General features: G+C 59.3%; 2 long non-coding RNA genes across 2 annotated transcripts; both read right to left on the reverse strand.

Annotated features, from left to right (window-relative positions):
* Nucleotides 1-1,638: 1,638 nt before the first annotated feature.
* LOC140254383 (uncharacterized) lies at nt 1,639-13,897 on the reverse strand. The gene is made up of 7 exons (XR_011904183.1): nt 12,317-13,897; nt 10,228-12,134; nt 8,139-10,045; nt 6,050-7,956; nt 3,961-5,867; nt 1,872-3,778; nt 1,639-1,689 (listed from the first exon to the last, which is right to left on the reverse strand). It is a non-coding gene; the product is annotated as an uncharacterized lncRNA (long non-coding RNA).
* Nucleotides 13,898-16,117: 2,220 nt separating this feature from the next.
* LOC140254084 (uncharacterized) lies at nt 16,118-20,579 on the reverse strand. Its single transcript, XR_011904048.1, has 3 exons — nt 20,373-20,579; nt 16,495-18,401; nt 16,118-16,312 (listed from the first exon to the last, which is right to left on the reverse strand). It is a non-coding gene; the product is annotated as an uncharacterized lncRNA (long non-coding RNA).
* Nucleotides 20,580-22,587: the final 2,008 nt, after the last annotated feature.

The following is a 22,587-nucleotide window of genomic DNA, read 5'->3' on the forward strand; positions in this document are numbered from 1 at the left end:
ATCGTCTCTAGGATTAACTCCAACTTTTCAAGACCTACTACTTATAAACTCATTTTTCTACATAAGCCATCAAATGAAGACAATTCGTTTATCGAGGAGTCACTGAGACTGTCAGACTGTAGAAATTAATACACTCAGTTTAACATTCTCATTTTATAGTTCATCTTCAAAAAAGTATGACCCTCCTTCTGCCTAGATTCTAAATTATGCAGGAAGTCTGACAGTCCGATCTTTTCAGTGTGCTCTGTGTACCTGCAGGCAAGAGTGGTTTTCTTCCTTCTAACTGAAAAAAATAAATAAATGATGAAACAAGTCCTGAAAGATTACAGTTCCCTTTGAAAAGATGAACTAAAACAGCATACAGGTGGAATACAGATCTCAGTGTGAGGTATGAGCTGAGCCACACATTCGAGGTGGGACGCTACAGATACTCGCTCAGAAAAATGTATATTGGGAAAACAATTACTATCCCTTTGTGTATTGCTACAGAAATATTACTGAGGCTTGTACACAGACTACTTATACCCATTTAAGTTTTAGTGGATTTACAACAGCAACCACAGAACCTTCAGAACTTAATTTCAGGTATCAGTCTTAGCATTAAGATGCTTATCAAAACATATCGTTACTACTCCCTTTCTGGTGACTTATCCTTCTAGCTCTTCTAGATGTCCCAGTTGCTGGAATAGTTTTAACTCTCTTTTTAACCCACACTCTTTCTTAGACAACAGCAAGTTTTCCATACCCGCCCCCCACCCCCCCCCAAAGTCTCATCTCTCCCCTGGGAAGCTGAGGAATGAGCCAAAACCTGCATAGGAAAAAAACTACCCGCTAAATGAGCCACAGCATTAGAGAATCAATTTCACCAAGCCACCAATCAAAGAAGGCGGAAAATACAGAGAGCTGTTGTAGAGGGTCCAGGGAAGGGCCACAAAAATGATCAGGGGACTGGAGCAACACCCCTACAAAGGAGCAGGGCTTGTTCAGGCTGGAGAAAATAAGGCTGCAGGGTGACCTACCTGCAGCCTTGCAGTACACAAAAGGAGCCTATGAACAGGAGGTAAGTCAACTCTTTAAAAGGATAGGGAACAGCAGAAAAAGGGGAATTAGATTTAAGGTGAAGGAAGATTTAGGATGGGAGTCAAGGGGTCATTTACAGCAAGTACTGAAGCGCTGAAACAAACTGCCCAGAAAGGCGAGGGAAACCCTGTCATGGGAGAGCTTCAAGGCCAGGTTGGCTGGGGCCATGGGGAAACCTGTTTAGAACCAAACAAGAATGTTAACGGCACTGCTAGAGGCAGGGTGAATTGAGATCATTCATCCTTGAAGTTAGTTCCAAAACCTGCCGTTCTGCTTCAGTGATAGAGTATGGCAGGAAATTGATCCAGGGCAAAAAAAAAAAAAAAAAAAAAAAAAAAAAAAGGCTTAAAGATACCAAAGACTTAATGTACTACCAAACATCCGTACCTGCAGAAGATTAAAAGAAGAAAGCACCAGAACGCCAAAATAAATAAATTTAATCTCAGGAGAAAAATTTCTCAAAGGCGAGAGACGAAGCCTTACACACACATAAAAAATAAGGGTCCAAACTGTGAAAGCAATGAAATTCACAGCAAGCAGTCAGAACATCCTGTTGGCTTCTGACTCCCAGGTCCGCACGCCGCTGGCTTCTTTCTTCTGCAGCCGCTCCTGAAACAGAAGCAAGGAGAACATTGCACCAGCGCAGCGGCAAGCCCCCCCACCTGAAGGCAAAGGCAAACAAAGCACCGCAAAGGAACATGGCAAGCCAGGCAAGGAATGCCACGTACTCGCAACCCCCAACCCCACCCCAATTCATCCCCGCAAAAAACACTTGGAGAGGCTTTTCTCACCTTACTGACTCACGGCGGTCTTCCAGACGGTGCTGCGGGGGATCACAGAGGCGGGCAGAGTGGGCAAATGGGGCTGGGCACACAAAAAGCGGCGGCCAAAGAGTCAGCTTCCCTGCTTACAGGGGACCCCCAGCCACTGCCTCCATTGCAAAGGGCCCGGGAGTGCGGGGCACACTTGCTCCCTGAATTACAGGGCAGCCCCCACCCCTACGGCCGAGGGAGGCTCCTTCTCTCCCAGTCCGGCACCCCACTAACGGGGCGGTCAACCTACACAGGCTGCCAGCAGAGCACTAGCGCTCACGCACCCGGAGCCTGATTACAGGCTGGTGCACAACACCCCTGGAGCCACAGAGCCCGGTTTCCCCCCCAGCGGCAGGAACAACTCTCGGAAGCCAGGCAGCGGGGCGGCACGGCCAAAGGGCCACAGTCGGGATCCCAGACCTGATTCCAGGGAGGGCGCAGAGCCCAACCCCACATCTCGTGGCCCCGTGCCTCTGAAAGGCCGGGGCCACCTACCCGCCCGAGTACGGGGGGGGTCTCTCAGAACGCAGCTCACCAAGCACACACGGGGGGCACACGCAGCCCTGCCTACAGGACGGTACCCCCACATCCCACCCTCCTCAAGAAGCCCCGGGGAGCGCGAGGCTCCCGCCAACGCCTGAGCTACAGGCTGGCCCGCCCGGCAGCAGCAGAACACCACCAACAACTTGTTTTTGGGAGCCCAGGGAACAACCTCAACCCGCCGAGCGGGGAGGTCACCACACACACAAACAGAACCTCAACCTGCACCCTCTGACGGGACAGGGAGGGGTCATCCCCACCAGCTGGATGACTAGAGCAGCCGGCTGCAACGCCACTGACACCACACACCTGACTACAGGGCGGGTGGGCCGCTCGGGGGACAGGGGGCCGGGGAAAGCTTGGGACACACGCCCCGACTACGGGGCTGTCACGCCGCCAGCAGAACAGGCGGCCGTGCAAGGACAGGCCCAAACCCCGGCTACAGGGTGGCCTCGGCCACAGAACTACCTCGTGGCTCAAACCCAAACTAAGTAAATGGAAGGAAGACAGGACACTCGCCGCACTCGTGGCACTAAGAGGGAACATCCCTTCTGCGGCATGCACCAAAGTCCTCCGTTCCGCCCCGGGAAGTCGGAGCTAAGCTGCAGCCATCTTTGTGGAGGCCTAAAGGGTAAGATCAGTCACTCAAGTCACTCCACAAACACGCACAAGGAAAGGAAGGGGAACACGCACACACAGGCACGACTTTCCGGAAGGGAAGGACAACGCGGCACAGCCAATCCCTGGGAATAGACCCGCAACCACGAGCAACAGACAAGAGCCTGTGACCTGTCCCTAGCCTGCACGGAGGCCACAGACCTCAACGTGCCAAGGGGCTTCCCAGGTAAATCCAAAGGCCAAATGCCGTGACGCACACCCCGAGTACGGGGCCGTCGCATTGACGGGCCACCTCCAGGCAACGATGCCGAGGGGCCAGGGAAGAGGAAGAGGGGCAGGGAAGCGGCACGACCCTGCTTACAGGGTGGCCGCGGGGTCCAGCGGGCTCCATTTCCCACTCAGGTGCGGAGAGGTGGCACTCGCCCTCCGTTACAGGGGGCCACGCCCCCCAGGCAGCCAAAGGAGCAACAAGGCAAAAGGCCAACTACAGAAAAAGACCCGAGCCCTGATTACAGGGGACAGGTCGCCCAGCACAAAACCGGCCTGGACAACTATGGCGCCGGCAACGCTTGACTCAAATGTGACTATGCCCCCGCTAACAGGACAGGTGCTTTGCCCAGGGCGCCTTTCTCCTTCCCCCCCGCGTCTGCACGCTTCGGCTTCCTCTTCTTGCTGGCTTCTGACTCCCAGGTCCGCACGCCGCTGGCTTCTTTCTTCTGCAGCCGCTCCTGAAACAGAAGCAAGGAGAACATTGCACCAGCGCAGCGGCAAGCCCCCCCACCTGAAGGCAAAGGCAAACAAAGCACCGCAAAGGAACATGGCAAGCCAGGCAAGGAATGCCACGCACTCGCAACCCCCAACCCCACCCCAATTCATCCCCGCAAAAAACACTTGGAGAGGCTTTTCTCACCTTACTGACTCACGGCGGTCTTCCAGACGGTGCTGCGGGGGATCACAGAGGCGGGCAGAGTGGGCAAATGGGGCTGGGCACACAAAAAGCGGCGGCCAAAGAGTCAGCTTCCCTGCTTACAGGGGACCCCCAGCCACTGCCTCCATTGCAAAGGGCCCGGGAGTGCGGGGCACACTTGCTCCCTGAATTACAGGGCAGCCCCCACCCCTACGGCCGAGGGAGGCTCCTTCTCTCCCAGTCCGGCACCCCACTAACGGGGCGGTCAACCTACACAGGCTGCCAGCAGAGCACTAGCGCTCACGCACCCGGAGCCTGATTACAGGCTGGTGCACAACACCCCTGGAGCCACAGAGCCCGGTTTCCCCCCCAGCGGCAGGAACAACTCTCGGAAGCCAGGCAGCGGGGCGGCACGGCCAAAGGGCCACAGTCGGGATCCCAGACCTGATTCCAGGGAGGGCGCAGAGCCCAACCCCACATCTCGTGGCCCCGTGCCTCTGAAAGGCCGGGGCCACCTACCCGCCCGAGTACGGGGGGGGTCTCTCAGAACGCAGCTCACCAAGCACACACGGGGGGCACACGCAGCCCTGCCTACAGGACGGTACCCCCACATCCCACCCTCCTCAAGAAGCCCCGGGGAGCGCGAGGCTCCCGCCAACGCCTGAGCTACAGGCTGGCCCGCCCGGCAGCAGCAGAACACCACCAACAACTTGTTTTTGGGAGCCCAGGGAACAACCTCAACCCGCCGAGCGGGGAGGTCACCACACACACAAACAGAACCTCAACCTGCACCCTCTGACGGGACAGGGAGGGGTCATCCCCACCAGCTGGATGACTAGAGCAGCCGGCTGCAACGCCACTGACACCACACACCTGACTACAGGGCGGGTGGGCCGCTCGGGGGACAGGGGGCCGGGGAAAGCTTGGGACACACGCCCCGACTACGGGGCTGTCACGCCGCCAGCAGAACAGGCGGCCGTGCAAGGACAGGCCCAAACCCCGGCTACAGGGTGGCCTCGGCCACAGAACTACCTCGTGGCTCAAACCCAAACTAAGTAAATGGAAGGAAGACAGGACACTCGCCGCACTCGTGGCACTAAGAGGGAACATCCCTTCTGCGGCATGCACCAAAGTCCTCCGTTCCGCCCCGGGAAGTCGGAGCTAAGCTGCAGCCATCTTTGTGGAGGCCTAAAGGGTAAGATCAGTCACTCAAGTCACTCCACAAACACGCACAAGGAAAGGAAGGGGAACACGCACACACAGGCACGACTTTCCGGAAGGGAAGGACAACGCGGCACAGCCAATCCCTGGGAATAGACCCGCAACCACGAGCAACAGACAAGAGCCTGTGACCTGTCCCTAGCCTGCACGGAGGCCACAGACCTCAACGTGCCAAGGGGCTTCCCAGGTAAATCCAAAGGCCAAATGCCGTGACGCACACCCCGAGTACGGGGCCGTCGCATTGACGGGCCACCTCCAGGCAACGATGCCGAGGGGCCAGGGAAGAGGAAGAGGGGCAGGGAAGCGGCACGACCCTGCTTACAGGGTGGCCGCGGGGTCCAGCGGGCTCCATTTCCCACTCAGGTGCGGAGAGGTGGCACTCGCCCTCCGTTACAGGGGGCCACGCCCCCCAGGCAGCCAAAGGAGCAACAAGGCAAAAGGCCAACTACAGAAAAAGACCCGAGCCCTGATTACAGGGGACAGGTCGCCCAGCACAAAACCGGCCTGGACAACTATGGCGCCGGCAACGCTTGACTCAAATGTGACTATGCCCCCGCTAACAGGACAGGTGCTTTGCCCAGGGCGCCTTTCTCCTTCCCCCCCGCGTCTGCACGCTTCGGCTTCCTCTTCTTGCTGGCTTCTGACTCCCAGGTCCGCACGCCGCTGGCTTCTTTCTTCTGCAGCCGCTCCTGAAACAGAAGCAAGGAGAACATTGCACCAGCGCAGCGGCAAGCCCCCCCACCTGAAGGCAAAGGCAAACAAAGCACCGCAAAGGAACATGGCAAGCCAGGCAAGGAATGCCACGCACTCGCAACCCCCAACCCCACCCCAATTCATCCCCGCAAAAAACACTTGGAGAGGCTTTTCTCACCTTACTGACTCACGGCGGTCTTCCAGACGGTGCTGCGGGGGATCACAGAGGCGGGCAGAGTGGGCAAATGGGGCTGGGCACACAAAAAGCGGCGGCCAAAGAGTCAGCTTCCCTGCTTACAGGGGACCCCCAGCCACTGCCTCCATTGCAAAGGGCCCGGGAGTGCGGGGCACACTTGCTCCCTGAATTACAGGGCAGCCCCCACCCCTACGGCCGAGGGAGGCTCCTTCTCTCCCAGTCCGGCACCCCACTAACGGGGCGGTCAACCTACACAGGCTGCCAGCAGAGCACTAGCGCTCACGCACCCGGAGCCTGATTACAGGCTGGTGCACAACACCCCTGGAGCCACAGAGCCCGGTTTCCCCCCCAGCGGCAGGAACAACTCTCGGAAGCCAGGCAGCGGGGCGGCACGGCCAAAGGGCCACAGTCGGGATCCCAGACCTGATTCCAGGGAGGGCGCAGAGCCCAACCCCACATCTCGTGGCCCCGTGCCTCTGAAAGGCCGGGGCCACCTACCCGCCCGAGTACGGGGGGGGTCTCTCAGAACGCAGCTCACCAAGCACACACGGGGGGCACACGCAGCCCTGCCTACAGGACGGTACCCCCACATCCCACCCTCCTCAAGAAGCCCCGGGGAGCGCGAGGCTCCCGCCAACGCCTGAGCTACAGGCTGGCCCGCCCGGCAGCAGCAGAACACCACCAACAACTTGTTTTTGGGAGCCCAGGGAACAACCTCAACCCGCCGAGCGGGGAGGTCACCACACACACAAACAGAACCTCAACCTGCACCCTCTGACGGGACAGGGAGGGGTCATCCCCACCAGCTGGATGACTAGAGCAGCCGGCTGCAACGCCACTGACACCACACACCTGACTACAGGGCGGGTGGGCCGCTCGGGGGACAGGGGGCCGGGGAAAGCTTGGGACACACGCCCCGACTACGGGGCTGTCACGCCGCCAGCAGAACAGGCGGCCGTGCAAGGACAGGCCCAAACCCCGGCTACAGGGTGGCCTCGGCCACAGAACTACCTCGTGGCTCAAACCCAAACTAAGTAAATGGAAGGAAGACAGGACACTCGCCGCACTCGTGGCACTAAGAGGGAACATCCCTTCTGCGGCATGCACCAAAGTCCTCCGTTCCGCCCCGGGAAGTCGGAGCTAAGCTGCAGCCATCTTTGTGGAGGCCTAAAGGGTAAGATCAGTCACTCAAGTCACTCCACAAACACGCACAAGGAAAGGAAGGGGAACACGCACACACAGGCACGACTTTCCGGAAGGGAAGGACAACGCGGCACAGCCAATCCCTGGGAATAGACCCGCAACCACGAGCAACAGACAAGAGCCTGTGACCTGTCCCTAGCCTGCACGGAGGCCACAGACCTCAACGTGCCAAGGGGCTTCCCAGGTAAATCCAAAGGCCAAATGCCGTGACGCACACCCCGAGTACGGGGCCGTCGCATTGACGGGCCACCTCCAGGCAACGATGCCGAGGGGCCAGGGAAGAGGAAGAGGGGCAGGGAAGCGGCACGACCCTGCTTACAGGGTGGCCGCGGGGTCCAGCGGGCTCCATTTCCCACTCAGGTGCGGAGAGGTGGCACTCGCCCTCCGTTACAGGGGGCCACGCCCCCCAGGCAGCCAAAGGAGCAACAAGGCAAAAGGCCAACTACAGAAAAAGACCCGAGCCCTGATTACAGGGGACAGGTCGCCCAGCACAAAACCGGCCTGGACAACTATGGCGCCGGCAACGCTTGACTCAAATGTGACTATGCCCCCGCTAACAGGACAGGTGCTTTGCCCAGGGCGCCTTTCTCCTTCCCCCCCGCGTCTGCACGCTTCGGCTTCCTCTTCTTGCTGGCTTCTGACTCCCAGGTCCGCACGCCGCTGGCTTCTTTCTTCTGCAGCCGCTCCTGAAACAGAAGCAAGGAGAACATTGCACCAGCGCAGCGGCAAGCCCCCCCACCTGAAGGCAAAGGCAAACAAAGCACCGCAAAGGAACATGGCAAGCCAGGCAAGGAATGCCACGCACTCGCAACCCCCAACCCCACCCCAATTCATCCCCGCAAAAAACACTTGGAGAGGCTTTTCTCACCTTACTGACTCACGGCGGTCTTCCAGACGGTGCTGCGGGGGATCACAGAGGCGGGCAGAGTGGGCAAATGGGGCTGGGCACACAAAAAGCGGCGGCCAAAGAGTCAGCTTCCCTGCTTACAGGGGACCCCCAGCCACTGCCTCCATTGCAAAGGGCCCGGGAGTGCGGGGCACACTTGCTCCCTGAATTACAGGGCAGCCCCCACCCCTACGGCCGAGGGAGGCTCCTTCTCTCCCAGTCCGGCACCCCACTAACGGGGCGGTCAACCTACACAGGCTGCCAGCAGAGCACTAGCGCTCACGCACCCGGAGCCTGATTACAGGCTGGTGCACAACACCCCTGGAGCCACAGAGCCCGGTTTCCCCCCCAGCGGCAGGAACAACTCTCGGAAGCCAGGCAGCGGGGCGGCACGGCCAAAGGGCCACAGTCGGGATCCCAGACCTGATTCCAGGGAGGGCGCAGAGCCCAACCCCACATCTCGTGGCCCCGTGCCTCTGAAAGGCCGGGGCCACCTACCCGCCCGAGTACGGGGGGGGTCTCTCAGAACGCAGCTCACCAAGCACACACGGGGGGCACACGCAGCCCTGCCTACAGGACGGTACCCCCACATCCCACCCTCCTCAAGAAGCCCCGGGGAGCGCGAGGCTCCCGCCAACGCCTGAGCTACAGGCTGGCCCGCCCGGCAGCAGCAGAACACCACCAACAACTTGTTTTTGGGAGCCCAGGGAACAACCTCAACCCGCCGAGCGGGGAGGTCACCACACACACAAACAGAACCTCAACCTGCACCCTCTGACGGGACAGGGAGGGGTCATCCCCACCAGCTGGATGACTAGAGCAGCCGGCTGCAACGCCACTGACACCACACACCTGACTACAGGGCGGGTGGGCCGCTCGGGGGACAGGGGGCCGGGGAAAGCTTGGGACACACGCCCCGACTACGGGGCTGTCACGCCGCCAGCAGAACAGGCGGCCGTGCAAGGACAGGCCCAAACCCCGGCTACAGGGTGGCCTCGGCCACAGAACTACCTCGTGGCTCAAACCCAAACTAAGTAAATGGAAGGAAGACAGGACACTCGCCGCACTCGTGGCACTAAGAGGGAACATCCCTTCTGCGGCATGCACCAAAGTCCTCCGTTCCGCCCCGGGAAGTCGGAGCTAAGCTGCAGCCATCTTTGTGGAGGCCTAAAGGGTAAGATCAGTCACTCAAGTCACTCCACAAACACGCACAAGGAAAGGAAGGGGAACACGCACACACAGGCACGACTTTCCGGAAGGGAAGGACAACGCGGCACAGCCAATCCCTGGGAATAGACCCGCAACCACGAGCAACAGACAAGAGCCTGTGACCTGTCCCTAGCCTGCACGGAGGCCACAGACCTCAACGTGCCAAGGGGCTTCCCAGGTAAATCCAAAGGCCAAATGCCGTGACGCACACCCCGAGTACGGGGCCGTCGCATTGACGGGCCACCTCCAGGCAACGATGCCGAGGGGCCAGGGAAGAGGAAGAGGGGCAGGGAAGCGGCACGACCCTGCTTACAGGGTGGCCGCGGGGTCCAGCGGGCTCCATTTCCCACTCAGGTGCGGAGAGGTGGCACTCGCCCTCCGTTACAGGGGGCCACGCCCCCCAGGCAGCCAAAGGAGCAACAAGGCAAAAGGCCAACTACAGAAAAAGACCCGAGCCCTGATTACAGGGGACAGGTCGCCCAGCACAAAACCGGCCTGGACAACTATGGCGCCGGCAACGCTTGACTCAAATGTGACTATGCCCCCGCTAACAGGACAGGTGCTTTGCCCAGGGCGCCTTTCTCCTTCCCCCCCGCGTCTGCACGCTTCGGCTTCCTCTTCTTGCTGGCTTCTGACTCCCAGGTCCGCACGCCGCTGGCTTCTTTCTTCTGCAGCCGCTCCTGAAACAGAAGCAAGGAGAACATTGCACCAGCGCAGCGGCAAGCCCCCCCACCTGAAGGCAAAGGCAAACAAAGCACCGCAAAGGAACATGGCAAGCCAGGCAAGGAATGCCACGCACTCGCAACCCCCAACCCCACCCCAATTCATCCCCGCAAAAAACACTTGGAGAGGCTTTTCTCACCTTACTGACTCACGGCGGTCTTCCAGACGGTGCTGCGGGGGATCACAGAGGCGGGCAGAGTGGGCAAATGGGGCTGGGCACACAAAAAGCGGCGGCCAAAGAGTCAGCTTCCCTGCTTACAGGGGACCCCCAGCCACTGCCTCCATTGCAAAGGGCCCGGGAGTGCGGGGCACACTTGCTCCCTGAATTACAGGGCAGCCCCCACCCCTACGGCCGAGGGAGGCTCCTTCTCTCCCAGTCCGGCACCCCACTAACGGGGCGGTCAACCTACACAGGCTGCCAGCAGAGCACTAGCGCTCACGCACCCGGAGCCTGATTACAGGCTGGTGCACAACACCCCTGGAGCCACAGAGCCCGGTTTCCCCCCCAGCGGCAGGAACAACTCTCGGAAGCCAGGCAGCGGGGCGGCACGGCCAAAGGGCCACAGTCGGGATCCCAGACCTGATTCCAGGGAGGGCGCAGAGCCCAACCCCACATCTCGTGGCCCCGTGCCTCTGAAAGGCCGGGGCCACCTACCCGCCCGAGTACGGGGGGGGTCTCTCAGAACGCAGCTCACCAAGCACACACGGGGGGCACACGCAGCCCTGCCTACAGGACGGTACCCCCACATCCCACCCTCCTCAAGAAGCCCCGGGGAGCGCGAGGCTCCCGCCAACGCCTGAGCTACAGGCTGGCCCGCCCGGCAGCAGCAGAACACCACCAACAACTTGTTTTTGGGAGCCCAGGGAACAACCTCAACCCGCCGAGCGGGGAGGTCACCACACACACAAACAGAACCTCAACCTGCACCCTCTGACGGGACAGGGAGGGGTCATCCCCACCAGCTGGATGACTAGAGCAGCCGGCTGCAACGCCACTGACACCACACACCTGACTACAGGGCGGGTGGGCCGCTCGGGGGACAGGGGGCCGGGGAAAGCTTGGGACACACGCCCCGACTACGGGGCTGTCACGCCGCCAGCAGAACAGGCGGCCGTGCAAGGACAGGCCCAAACCCCGGCTACAGGGTGGCCTCGGCCACAGAACTACCTCGTGGCTCAAACCCAAACTAAGTAAATGGAAGGAAGACAGGACACTCGCCGCACTCGTGGCACTAAGAGGGAACATCCCTTCTGCGGCATGCACCAAAGTCCTCCGTTCCGCCCCGGGAAGTCGGAGCTAAGCTGCAGCCATCTTTGTGGAGGCCTAAAGGGTAAGATCAGTCACTCAAGTCACTCCACAAACACGCACAAGGAAAGGAAGGGGAACACGCACACACAGGCACGACTTTCCGGAAGGGAAGGACAACGCGGCACAGCCAATCCCTGGGAATAGACCCGCAACCACGAGCAACAGACAAGAGCCTGTGACCTGTCCCTAGCCTGCACGGAGGCCACAGACCTCAACGTGCCAAGGGGCTTCCCAGGTAAATCCAAAGGCCAAATGCCGTGACGCACACCCCGAGTACGGGGCCGTCGCATTGACGGGCCACCTCCAGGCAACGATGCCGAGGGGCCAGGGAAGAGGAAGAGGGGCAGGGAAGCGGCACGACCCTGCTTACAGGGTGGCCGCGGGGTCCAGCGGGCTCCATTTCCCACTCAGGTGCGGAGAGGTGGCACTCGCCCTCCGTTACAGGGGGCCACGCCCCCCAGGCAGCCAAAGGAGCAACAAGGCAAAAGGCCAACTACAGAAAAAGACCCGAGCCCTGATTACAGGGGACAGGTCGCCCAGCACAAAACCGGCCTGGACAACTATGGCGCCGGCAACGCTTGACTCAAATGTGACTATGCCCCCGCTAACAGGACAGGTGCTTTGCCCAGGGCGCCTTTCTCCTTCCCCCCCGCGTCTGCACGCTTCGGCTTCCTCTTCTTGCTGGCTTCTGACTCCCAGGTCCGCACGCCGCTGGCTTCTTTCTTCTGCAGCCGCTCCTGAAACAGAAGCAAGGAGAACATTGCACCAGCGCAGCGGCAAGCCCCCCCACCTGAAGGCAAAGGCAAACAAAGCACCGCAAAGGAACATGGCAAGCCAGGCAAGGAATGCCACGCACTCGCAACCCCCAACCCCACCCCAATTCATCCCCGCAAAAAACACTTGGAGAGGCTTTTCTCACCTTACTGACTCACGGCGGTCTTCCAGACGGTGCTGCGGGGGATCACAGAGGCGGGCAGAGTGGGCAAATGGGGCTGGGCACACAAAAAGCGGCGGCCAAAGAGTCAGCTTCCCTGCTTACAGGGGACCCCCAGCCACTGCCTCCATTGCAAAGGGCCCGGGAGTGCGGGGCACACTTGCTCCCTGAATTACAGGGCAGCCCCCACCCCTACGGCCGAGGGAGGCTCCTTCTCTCCCAGTCCGGCACCCCACTAACGGGGCGGTCAACCTACACAGGCTGCCAGCAGAGCACTAGCGCTCACGCACCCGGAGCCTGATTACAGGCTGGTGCACAACACCCCTGGAGCCACAGAGCCCGGTTTCCCCCCCAGCGGCAGGAACAACTCTCGGAAGCCAGGCAGCGGGGCGGCACGGCCAAAGGGCCACAGTCGGGATCCCAGACCTGATTCCAGGGAGGGCGCAGAGCCCAACCCCACATCTCGTGGCCCCGTGCCTCTGAAAGGCCGGGGCCACCTACCCGCCCGAGTACGGGGGGGGTCTCTCAGAACGCAGCTCACCAAGCACACACGGGGGGCACACGCAGCCCTGCCTACAGGACGGTACCCCCACATCCCACCCTCCTCAAGAAGCCCCGGGGAGCGCGAGGCTCCCGCCAACGCCTGAGCTACAGGCTGGCCCGCCCGGCAGCAGCAGAACACCACCAACAACTTGTTTTTGGGAGCCCAGGGAACAACCTCAACCCGCCGAGCGGGGAGGTCACCACACACACAAACAGAACCTCAACCTGCACCCTCTGACGGGACAGGGAGGGGTCATCCCCACCAGCTGGATGACTAGAGCAGCCGGCTGCAACGCCACTGACACCACACACCTGACTACAGGGCGGGTGGGCCGCTCGGGGGACAGGGGGCCGGGGAAAGCTTGGGACACACGCCCCGACTACGGGGCTGTCACGCCGCCAGCAGAACAGGCGGCCGTGCAAGGACAGGCCCAAACCCCGGCTACAGGGTGGCCTCGGCCACAGAACTACCTCGTGGCTCAAACCCAAACTAAGTAAATGGAAGGAAGACAGGACACTCGCCGCACTCGTGGCACTAAGAGGGAACATCCCTTCTGCGGCATGCACCAAAGTCCTCCGTTCCGCCCCGGGAAGTCGGAGCTAAGCTGCAGCCATCTTTGTGGAGGCCTAAAGGGTAAGATCAGTCACTCAAGTCACTCCACAAACACGCACAAGGAAAGGAAGGGGAACACGCACACACAGGCACGACTTTCCGGAAGGGAAGGACAACGCGGCACAGCCAATCCCTGGGAATAGACCCGCAACCACGAGCAACAGACAAGAGCCTGTGACCTGTCCCTAGCCTGCACGGAGGCCACAGACCTCAACGTGCCAAGGGGCTTCCCAGGTAAATCCAAAGGCCAAATGCCGTGACGCACACCCCGAGTACGGGGCCGTCGCATTGACGGGCCACCTCCAGGCAACGATGCCGAGGGGCCAGGGAAGAGGAAGAGGGGCAGGGAAGCGGCACGACCCTGCTTACAGGGTGGCCGCGGGGTCCAGCGGGCTCCATTTCCCACTCAGGTGCGGAGAGGTGGAACTCGCCCTCCGTTACAGGGGGCCACGCCCCCCAGGCAGCCAAAGGAGCAACAAGGCAAAAGGCCAACTACAGAAAAAGACCCGAGCCCTGATTACAGGGGACAGGTCGCCCAGCACAAAACCGGCCTGGACAACTATGGCGCCGGCAACGCTTGACTCAAATGTGACTATGCCCCCGCTAACAGGACAGGTGCTTTGCCCAGGGCGCCTTTCTCCTTCCCCCCCGCGTCTGCACGCTTCGGCTTCCTCTTCTTGCTGGCTTCTGACTCCCAGGTCCGCACGCCGCTGGCTTCTTTCTTCTGCAGCCGCTCCTGAAACAGAAGCAAGGAGAACATTGCACCAGCGCAGCGGCAAGCCCCCCCACCTGAAGGCAAAGGCAAACAAAGCACCGCAAAGGAACATGGCAAGCCAGGCAAGGAATGCCACGCACTCGCAACCCCCAACCCCACCCCAATTCATCCCCGCAAAAAACACTTGGAGAGGCTTTTCTCACCTTACTGACTCACGGCGGTCTTCCAGACGGTGCTGCGGGGGATCACAGAGGCGGGCAGAGTGGGCAAATGGGGCTGGGCACACAAAAAGCGGCGGCCAAAGAGTCAGCTTCCCTGCTTACAGGGGACCCCCAGCCACTGCCTCCATTGCAAAGGGCCCGGGAGTGCGGGGCACACTTGCTCCCTGAATTACAGGGCAGCCCCCACCCCTACGGCCGAGGGAGGCTCCTTCTCTCCCAGTCCGGCACCCCACTAACGGGGCGGTCAACCTACACAGGCTGCCAGCAGAGCACTAGCGCTCACGCACCCGGAGCCTGATTACAGGCTGGTGCACAACACCCCTGGAGCCACAGAGCCCGGTTTCCCCCCCAGCGGCAGGAACAACTCTCGGAAGCCAGGCAGCGGGGCGGCACGGCCAAAGGGCCACAGTCGGGATCCCAGACCTGATTCCAGGGAGGGCGCAGAGCCCAACCCCACATCTCGTGGCCCCGTGCCTCTGAAAGGCCGGGGCCACCTACCCGCCCGAGTACGGGGGGGGTCTCTCAGAACGCAGCTCACCAAGCACACACGGGGGGCACACGCAGCCCTGCCTACAGGACGGTACCCCCACATCCCACCCTCCTCAAGAAGCCCCGGGGAGCGCGAGGCTCCCGCCAACGCCTGAGCTACAGGCTGGCCCGCCCGGCAGCAGCAGAACACCACCAACAACTTGTTTTTGGGAGCCCAGGGAACAACCTCAACCCGCCGAGCGGGGAGGTCACCACACACACAAACAGAACCTCAACCTGCACCCTCTGACGGGACAGGGAGGGGTCATCCCCACCAGCTGGATGACTAGAGCAGCCGGCTGCAACGCCACTGACACCACACACCTGACTACAGGGCGGGTGGGCCGCTCGGGGGACAGGGGGCCGGGGAAAGCTTGGGACACACGCCCCGACTACGGGGCTGTCACGCCGCCAGCAGAACAGGCGGCCGTGCAAGGACAGGCCCAAACCCCGGCTACAGGGTGGCCTCGGCCACAGAACTACCTCGTGGCTCAAACCCAAACTAAGTAAATGGAAGGAAGACAGGACACTCGCCGCACTCGTGGCACTAAGAGGGAACATCCCTTCTGCGGCATGCACCAAAGTCCTCCGTTCCGCCCCGGGAAGTCGGAGCTAAGCTGCAGCCATCTTTGTGGAGGCCTAAAGGGTAAGATCAGTCACTCAAGTCACTCCACAAACACGCACAAGGAAAGGAAGGGGAACACGCACACACAGGCACGACTTTCCGGAAGGGAAGGACAACGCGGCACAGCCAATCCCTGGGAATAGACCCGCAACCACGAGCAACAGACAAGAGCCTGTGACCTGTCCCTAGCCTGCACGGAGGCCACAGACCTCAACGTGCCAAGGGGCTTCCCAGGTAAATCCAAAGGCCAAATGCCGTGACGCACACCCCGAGTACGGGGCCGTCGCATTGACGGGCCACCTCCAGGCAACGATGCCGAGGGGCCAGGGAAGAGGAAGAGGGGCAGGGAAGCGGCACGACCCTGCTTACAGGGTGGCCGCGGGGTCCAGCGGGCTCCATTTCCCACTCAGGTGCGGAGAGGTGGAACTCGCCCTCCGTTACAGGGGGCCACGCTCCCCAGGCAGCCAAAGGAGCAACAAGGCAAAAGGCCAACTACAGAAAAAGACCCGAGCCCTGATTACAGGGGACAGGTCACCCAGCACAAAACCGGCCTGGACAACTATGGCGCCGGCAACGCTTGACTCAAATGTGACTATGCCCCCGCTAACAGGACAGGTGCTTTGCCCAGGGCGCCTTTCTCCTTCCCCCCCGCGTCTGCACGCTTCGGCTTCCTCTTCTTGCTGGCTTCTGACTCCCAGGTCCGCACGCCGCTGGCTTCTTTCTTCTGCAGCCGCTCCTGAAACAGAAGCAAGGAGAACATTGCACCAGCGCAGCGGCAAGCCCCCCCACCTGAAGGCAAAGGCAAACAAAGCACCGCAAAGGAACATGGCAAGCCAGGCAAGGAATGCCACGCACTCGCAACCCCCAACCCCACCCCAATTCATCCCCGCAAAAAACACTTGGAGAGGCTTTTCTCACCTTACTGACTCACGGCGGTCTTCCAGACGGTGCTGCGGGGGATCACAGAGGCGGGCAGAGTGGGCAAATGGGGCTGGGCACACAAAAAGCGGCGGCCAAAGAGTCAGCTTCCCTGCTTACAGGGGACCCCCAGCCACTGCCTCCATTGCAAAGGGCCCGGGAGTGCGGGGCACACTTGCTCCCTGAATTACAGGGCAGCCCCCACCCCTACGGCCGAGGGAGGCTCCTTCTCTCCCAGTCCGGCACCCCACTAACGGGGCGGTCAACCTACACAGGCTGCCAGCAGAGCACTAGCGCTCACGCACCCGGAGCCTGATTACAGGCTGGTGCACAACACCCCTGGAGCCACAGAGCCCGGTTTCCCCCCCAGCGGCAGGAACAACTCTCGGAAGCCAGGCAGCGGGGCGGCACGGCCAAAGGGCCACAGTCGGGATCCCAGACCTGATTCCAGGGAGGGCGCAGAGCCCAACCCCACATCTCGTGGCCCCGTGCCTCTGAAAGGCCGGGGCCACCTACCCGCCCGAGTACGGGGGGGGTCTCTCAGAACGCAGCTCACCAAGCACACACGGGGGGCACACGCAGCCCTGCCTACAGGACGGTACCCCCACATCCCACCCTCCTCAAGAAGCCCCGGGGAGCGCGAGGCTCCCGCCAACGCCTGAGCTACAGGCTGGCCCGCCCGGCAGCAGCAGAACACCACCAACAACTTGTTTTTGGGAGCCCAGGGAACAACCTCAACCCGCCGAGCGGGGAGGTCACCACACACACAAACAGAACCTCAACCTGCACCCTCTGACGGGACAGGGAGGGGTCATCCCCACCAGCTGGATGACTAGAGCAGCCGGCTGCAACGCCACTGACACCACACACCTGACTACAGGGCGGGTGGGCCGCTCGGGGGACAGGGGGCCGGGGAAAGCTTGGGACACACGCCCCGACTACGGGGCTGTCACGCCGCCAGCAGAACAGGCGGCCGTGCAAGGACAGGCCCAAACCCCGGCTACAGGGTGGCCTCGGCCACAGAACTACCTCGTGGCTCAAACCCAAACTAAGTAAATGGAAGGAAGACAGGACACTCGCCGCACTCGTGGCACTAAGAGGGAACATCCCTTCTGCGGCATGCACCAAAGTCCTCCGTTCCGCCCCGGGAAGTCGGAGCTAAGCTGCAGCCATCTTTGTGGAGGCCTAAAGGGTAAGATCAGTCACTCAAGTCACTCCACAAACACGCACAAGGAAAGGAAGGGGAACACGCACACACAGGCACGACTTTCCGGAAGGGAAGGACAACGCGGCACAGCCAATCCCTGGGAATAGACCCGCAACCACGAGCAACAGACAAGAGCCTGTGACCTGTCCCTAGCCTGCACGGAGGCCACAGACCTCAACGTGCCAAGGGGCTTCCCAGGTAAATCCAAAGGCCAAATGCCGTGACGCACACCCCGAGTACGGGGCCGTCGCATTGACGGGCCACCTCCAGGCAACGATGCCGAGGGGCCAGGGAAGAGGAAGAGGGGCAGGGAAGCGGCACGACCCTGCTTACAGGGTGGCCGCGGGGTCCAGCGGGCTCCATTTCCCACTCAGGTGCGGAGAGGTGGCACTCGCCCTCCGTTACAGGGGGCCACGCTCCCCAGGCAGCCAAAGGAGCAACAAGGCAAAAGGCCAACTACAGAAAAAGACCCGAGCCCTGATTACAGGGGACAGGTCGCCCAGCACAAAACCGGCCTGGACAACTATGGCGCCGGCAACGCTTGACTCAAATGTGACTATGCCCCCGCTAACAGGACAGGTGCTTTGCCCAGGGCGCCTTTCTCCTTCCCCCCCGCGTCTGCACGCTTCGGCTTCCTCTTCTTGCTGGCTTCTGACTCCCAGGTCCGCACGCCACTGGCTTCTTTCTTCTGCAGCCGCTCCTGAAACAGAAGCAAGGAGAACATTGCACCAGCGCAGCGGCAAGCCCCCCACCTGAAGGCAAAGGCAAACAAAGCACCGCAAAGGAACATGGCAAGCCAGGCAAGGAATGCCACGCACTCGCAACCCCCAACCCCACCCCAATTCATCCCCGCAAATAAACACTTGGAGAGGCTTTTCTCACCTCACTGACTCACAATTCCAGCAGGTGCTGCGGGGGATCACAGAGGCGGGCAGTCTGGGCAAATGAGACTGGGCACTCAAAAAGCAGCTGCCAAAGAGTCAGATTCCCTGCTTACAGGGGACCCTCAGCCACTGCCTCCATTGCAAAGGGCTCTGCCTCAGTTTGTAAGACTCCACTTGTCCATATAGCAACTGTTATATATGATGTCAATTTTTTTTCCTACTCTGTATTTCTCTTAATTGAGTGTGCCACTTGCATCTGGGAGGTTATCACCAGCGATCATCTTTTTTACTTTTTTATTTATGATACTTGGTTTTATAAATTCATCTTTTGTTCTTTTTCTCCTCTTTGTTGCACAATACACATTGGAAGTTTGAAGTGTAACTGCTAACTTATAACTTGTATTACCACTGATTGTTTTAAAATTGAATAAAGAATCTGATATTCAGTCCTAGGTTTTTTGTTGGAGAATCCTACCTTTTCTCATGTAGAGCTTCATCACCACTTTTAACTTCTTAAATATCAGAACAGCATTTCACTGTTTCACACCTTGCAACCATACAGAGTCTATCAAGTCCTCCCAAATACCCACCATCCCATTCGAGATTAAATAACAAACAAACAACACATTCTAATGGATCAACATCCTATCAGTAGACACATGTACTTTATTATAGCTGCTTGTTTGAGGCTTGTACCATCCTCTTCCACGTGGCTGCTTACCAAGCTCGGTGCGTCTCGCCCCGCCCCCCCCAGCAATGCACTCACAAGGCCACCCCGTCGGAGTCCGCGACACTGCCGCCCCCCCCCCAACCCTCCGTCGGAGCCCGCGACGCGGCCGCGTCCGCCCCCCCCCAACCCTCCGTCGGAGCCCGCGACGCGGCCGCGTCCGCCCCCCCTCAACCCTCTGTCGGAGCCCGCGACGCGGCCGCGGCCACCCCCCCCCAACCCTCCGTCGGTGACCGCCTCGCAGCCGCCCCCCCCAACCCTCCGTCGGAGCCCGAGCCGCGGCCGCCCCCCCCCCCCAACCCTCCGTTGGAGCCCGCGACGCGACCGCGTCCGCCCCCCCCAACCCTCCGTCGGAGCCCGAGCCGCGGCCGCCCCCCCCCCAACCCTCCGTCGGAGCCCGGGACGCGGCCGCGGCCGCCCCCCCCAACCCTCCGTCGGAGCCCTCGACGCGGCCGCGGCCGCCCCCCCCCAACCCTCCGTCGGAGCCCGCGACGCGGCCGCGGCCGCCCCCCCCCAACCCTCCATCGGAGCCCTCGACGCGGCCGCGGCCGCCCCCCCCCAACCCTCCGTCGGAGCCCTCGACGCGGCCGCGGCCGCCCCCCCCAACCCTCCGTCGGAGCCCTCGACGCGGCCGCGGCCGCCCCCCCCCAACCCTCCGTCGGAGCCCTCGACGCGGCCGCGGCCGCCCCCCCCCCAACCCTCCGTCGGAGCCCGCGACACGGCCGCGGCGGCCCCCCTCCACCTCCGTCAGAATCCGCGACGCGGCCGCGGCCGCCCCCCCCAACCCTCTGTCGGAGCCCGAGTCGCGGCCGCGGCCGCCCCCCCCCAACCCTCCGTCGGTGACCGCCTCGCAGCCGCCCCCCCCAACCCCCCGTCGGAGGCCGCCACGCGGCCGCCCCCCCATCCGTCGGAGACCGCCACGCGGCCCCGGCCCCCTCCCCGTCGGAGAACGCCACGCGGCCTCGCTCGCCGCGACTACATCCCCATCCCCCTCTCCGGCCCGCTCGTACCTCCCCATCAAGCCTCCGCCCGAATTCACTGCACTCCATTTCCGCCGTACCTCAGCTCTGCAGACCTCTTGTCGTCATCCTCGTCCTTCTCGTCGTCTTCCTCTCAGCGCACCCCGTTGCCTCTCACGCGCTGAGGAGATCTCGTCACGCACCTGTCCGCCCGCGCGCCTTATATAGCTGTCCCGCCAGCCAATAGGAGCCCAGAACTCCACAGCCGCTTCCCGCCTCTTTCGCTTCCCGCCGCTTCTCTCCTCACCTCAGCCTTCCCGCCCTTTCTTTTTCGAGGCGGGCCGGGCCGGGGTCACCTGGAGGTCACGGCCCCCCTCGCAGGCGGTGCTGCTCGTTCCCTCAGGGAGGAGCCCCCCCACCGGTGATTTCGCCTCACAAGCGGCACCTGGCAGAGCTGCCTGTGGGGCACCCATTTTTCCATTGCAGTCTTCCTTTTAACAGCCACATACACATCTGGTGTTCCTTTCTGACTAGCAGATGATCACAGATGTAATTAAAACTAATATATATATTTCTAGGGAATTCTTCACAGAGATGCCTCCCACCCACTACAGCAAAAATCCCTTCAGTACCTGGGGAAAAAGGGTGAAAGAAACTGATATCTGAAGTAGGAAGGATGCAATTCATTTACCAACTCAGGATTTTTTGTTTGTTTGTTTGTTTGTTTGTTTGTTTTATAATGCTGCTTGTATTTTATAACTCATTTACTCTCCATGGTTGGAAATGCTCATGTAATGGCTATGCATTGCAGCATGTTTTCTGCAGCACAATATCAATGATTCTCTGAAGGGATTTTTCAGGCTAACACATCATCATCACTAAGGTTCTCCTCATCATATTATAAGACAGTAATTTTGTTACAGCATATAACATTAGTGATCATATTCCTCCAGTTCCATCACTCTTCCTATTGCCTGTGGTCATGATCCATCACAAATCAGTTTGCAAATCTTTGAGTGAAGGTAGAGAGGAACAGCTGGAGAATTTCTCACATTCTTACATCTCCATTTTATATTACCTTCTGAAGGGGAACAATTCAGATAGATTAGCTTAGGAGGCCACTACTCTGTTTTGTGGATACGACTGACTCATCAGAGAATTCCAGATACAAAAACTGCAATGGATGGATGAAAATAAACTCAGAGGCACTTTGAGTTCCTGACATCAACTGAATTTCAACTGACCAAACAGATTTCCTTCTCATTCGTTTTTATTTGAAATGTAGTCCTTACTAGCACTTTGGGGAAGGCAGTCAGTAAATACAGAAGACTGAAAAAGTACAGTCTACTTTGGCTTTTCTTACAATACATAAATATATAAATACAGAAAGAAAGAGAGAGAGAGAGAGAGAAAGAAAAAAGTCTGGTCCTGCAAATAGGTTGTATATAGAAAAGCATGGTTATTATCTGAAAAATGAACAACTTTTCCCAGTAAATATAGTAAAATTAAACCTCCATTCTTCCAATCATCTTTTCTCAGCCATAATCTGTCATTACTCACAGAATGCTTTTACCTATCAAAAGAGTAAATTGATTAAACTCACCAATACTTCCCAGATCTCCAAACTAAATAAGGGATTCAGAAAACATTGGGAGGCAGCGCCAGCTACCATCAACACTGATCAGTTCAGGAATTTTCTGTCAAGAAGTGTACAGCTTAGTCAGTAATATATCCTCTTGCCCTTATTACCAATATGCTATCCTGTTTTACTTCCCAGGGGAAAAAGAAATAAATAAATAAATAAAATAAAATAAAATAAAATAAAATAAAAAATAAAAAATAAATCCCAAACCCACAGAGCAAGGATATGCACAATGTTGGTATTTTATCTCACCATTAAAACAAATAAAAATATAAATCAGAACAACAGCAACAAAAAAAGTCTGCTTCCAGACTTCTTTATCAGTTCAGTAGTCATTTACAGACCACCATTGACACAGGTACCCTGTTGAGCAGGGTGAAACATTCCTGTCTTGTAATTCTATCAATATTGTGGAAGTAAAACCAATTTTCAAATATTTCCCTAAGATTCTCAAACGTCTGGACCACCAAAGCAAAATGCACTAAGAGCCCAACACTTCATCTAGCTGTCTGAAATATTAAAACAAACTTTTCCTGTATGCTGCATTTGAATACATTCTTCTCTGTATGTGCTTCAGAGTGCTTGCCCCAATTAGCAACAGTAGTTATATATTACTGCTATTTACCGATCCCCATGAGAATACTTGGAAGTATTCCATCTGAAGGTTTAGGTGA

The sequence above is a fragment of the Excalfactoria chinensis genome, chromosome 6 (genome assembly GCF_039878825.1).
Source record: "Excalfactoria chinensis isolate bCotChi1 chromosome 6, bCotChi1.hap2, whole genome shotgun sequence".
In the NCBI taxonomy this organism is placed as follows: domain Eukaryota; kingdom Metazoa; phylum Chordata; class Aves; order Galliformes; family Phasianidae; genus Excalfactoria; species Excalfactoria chinensis.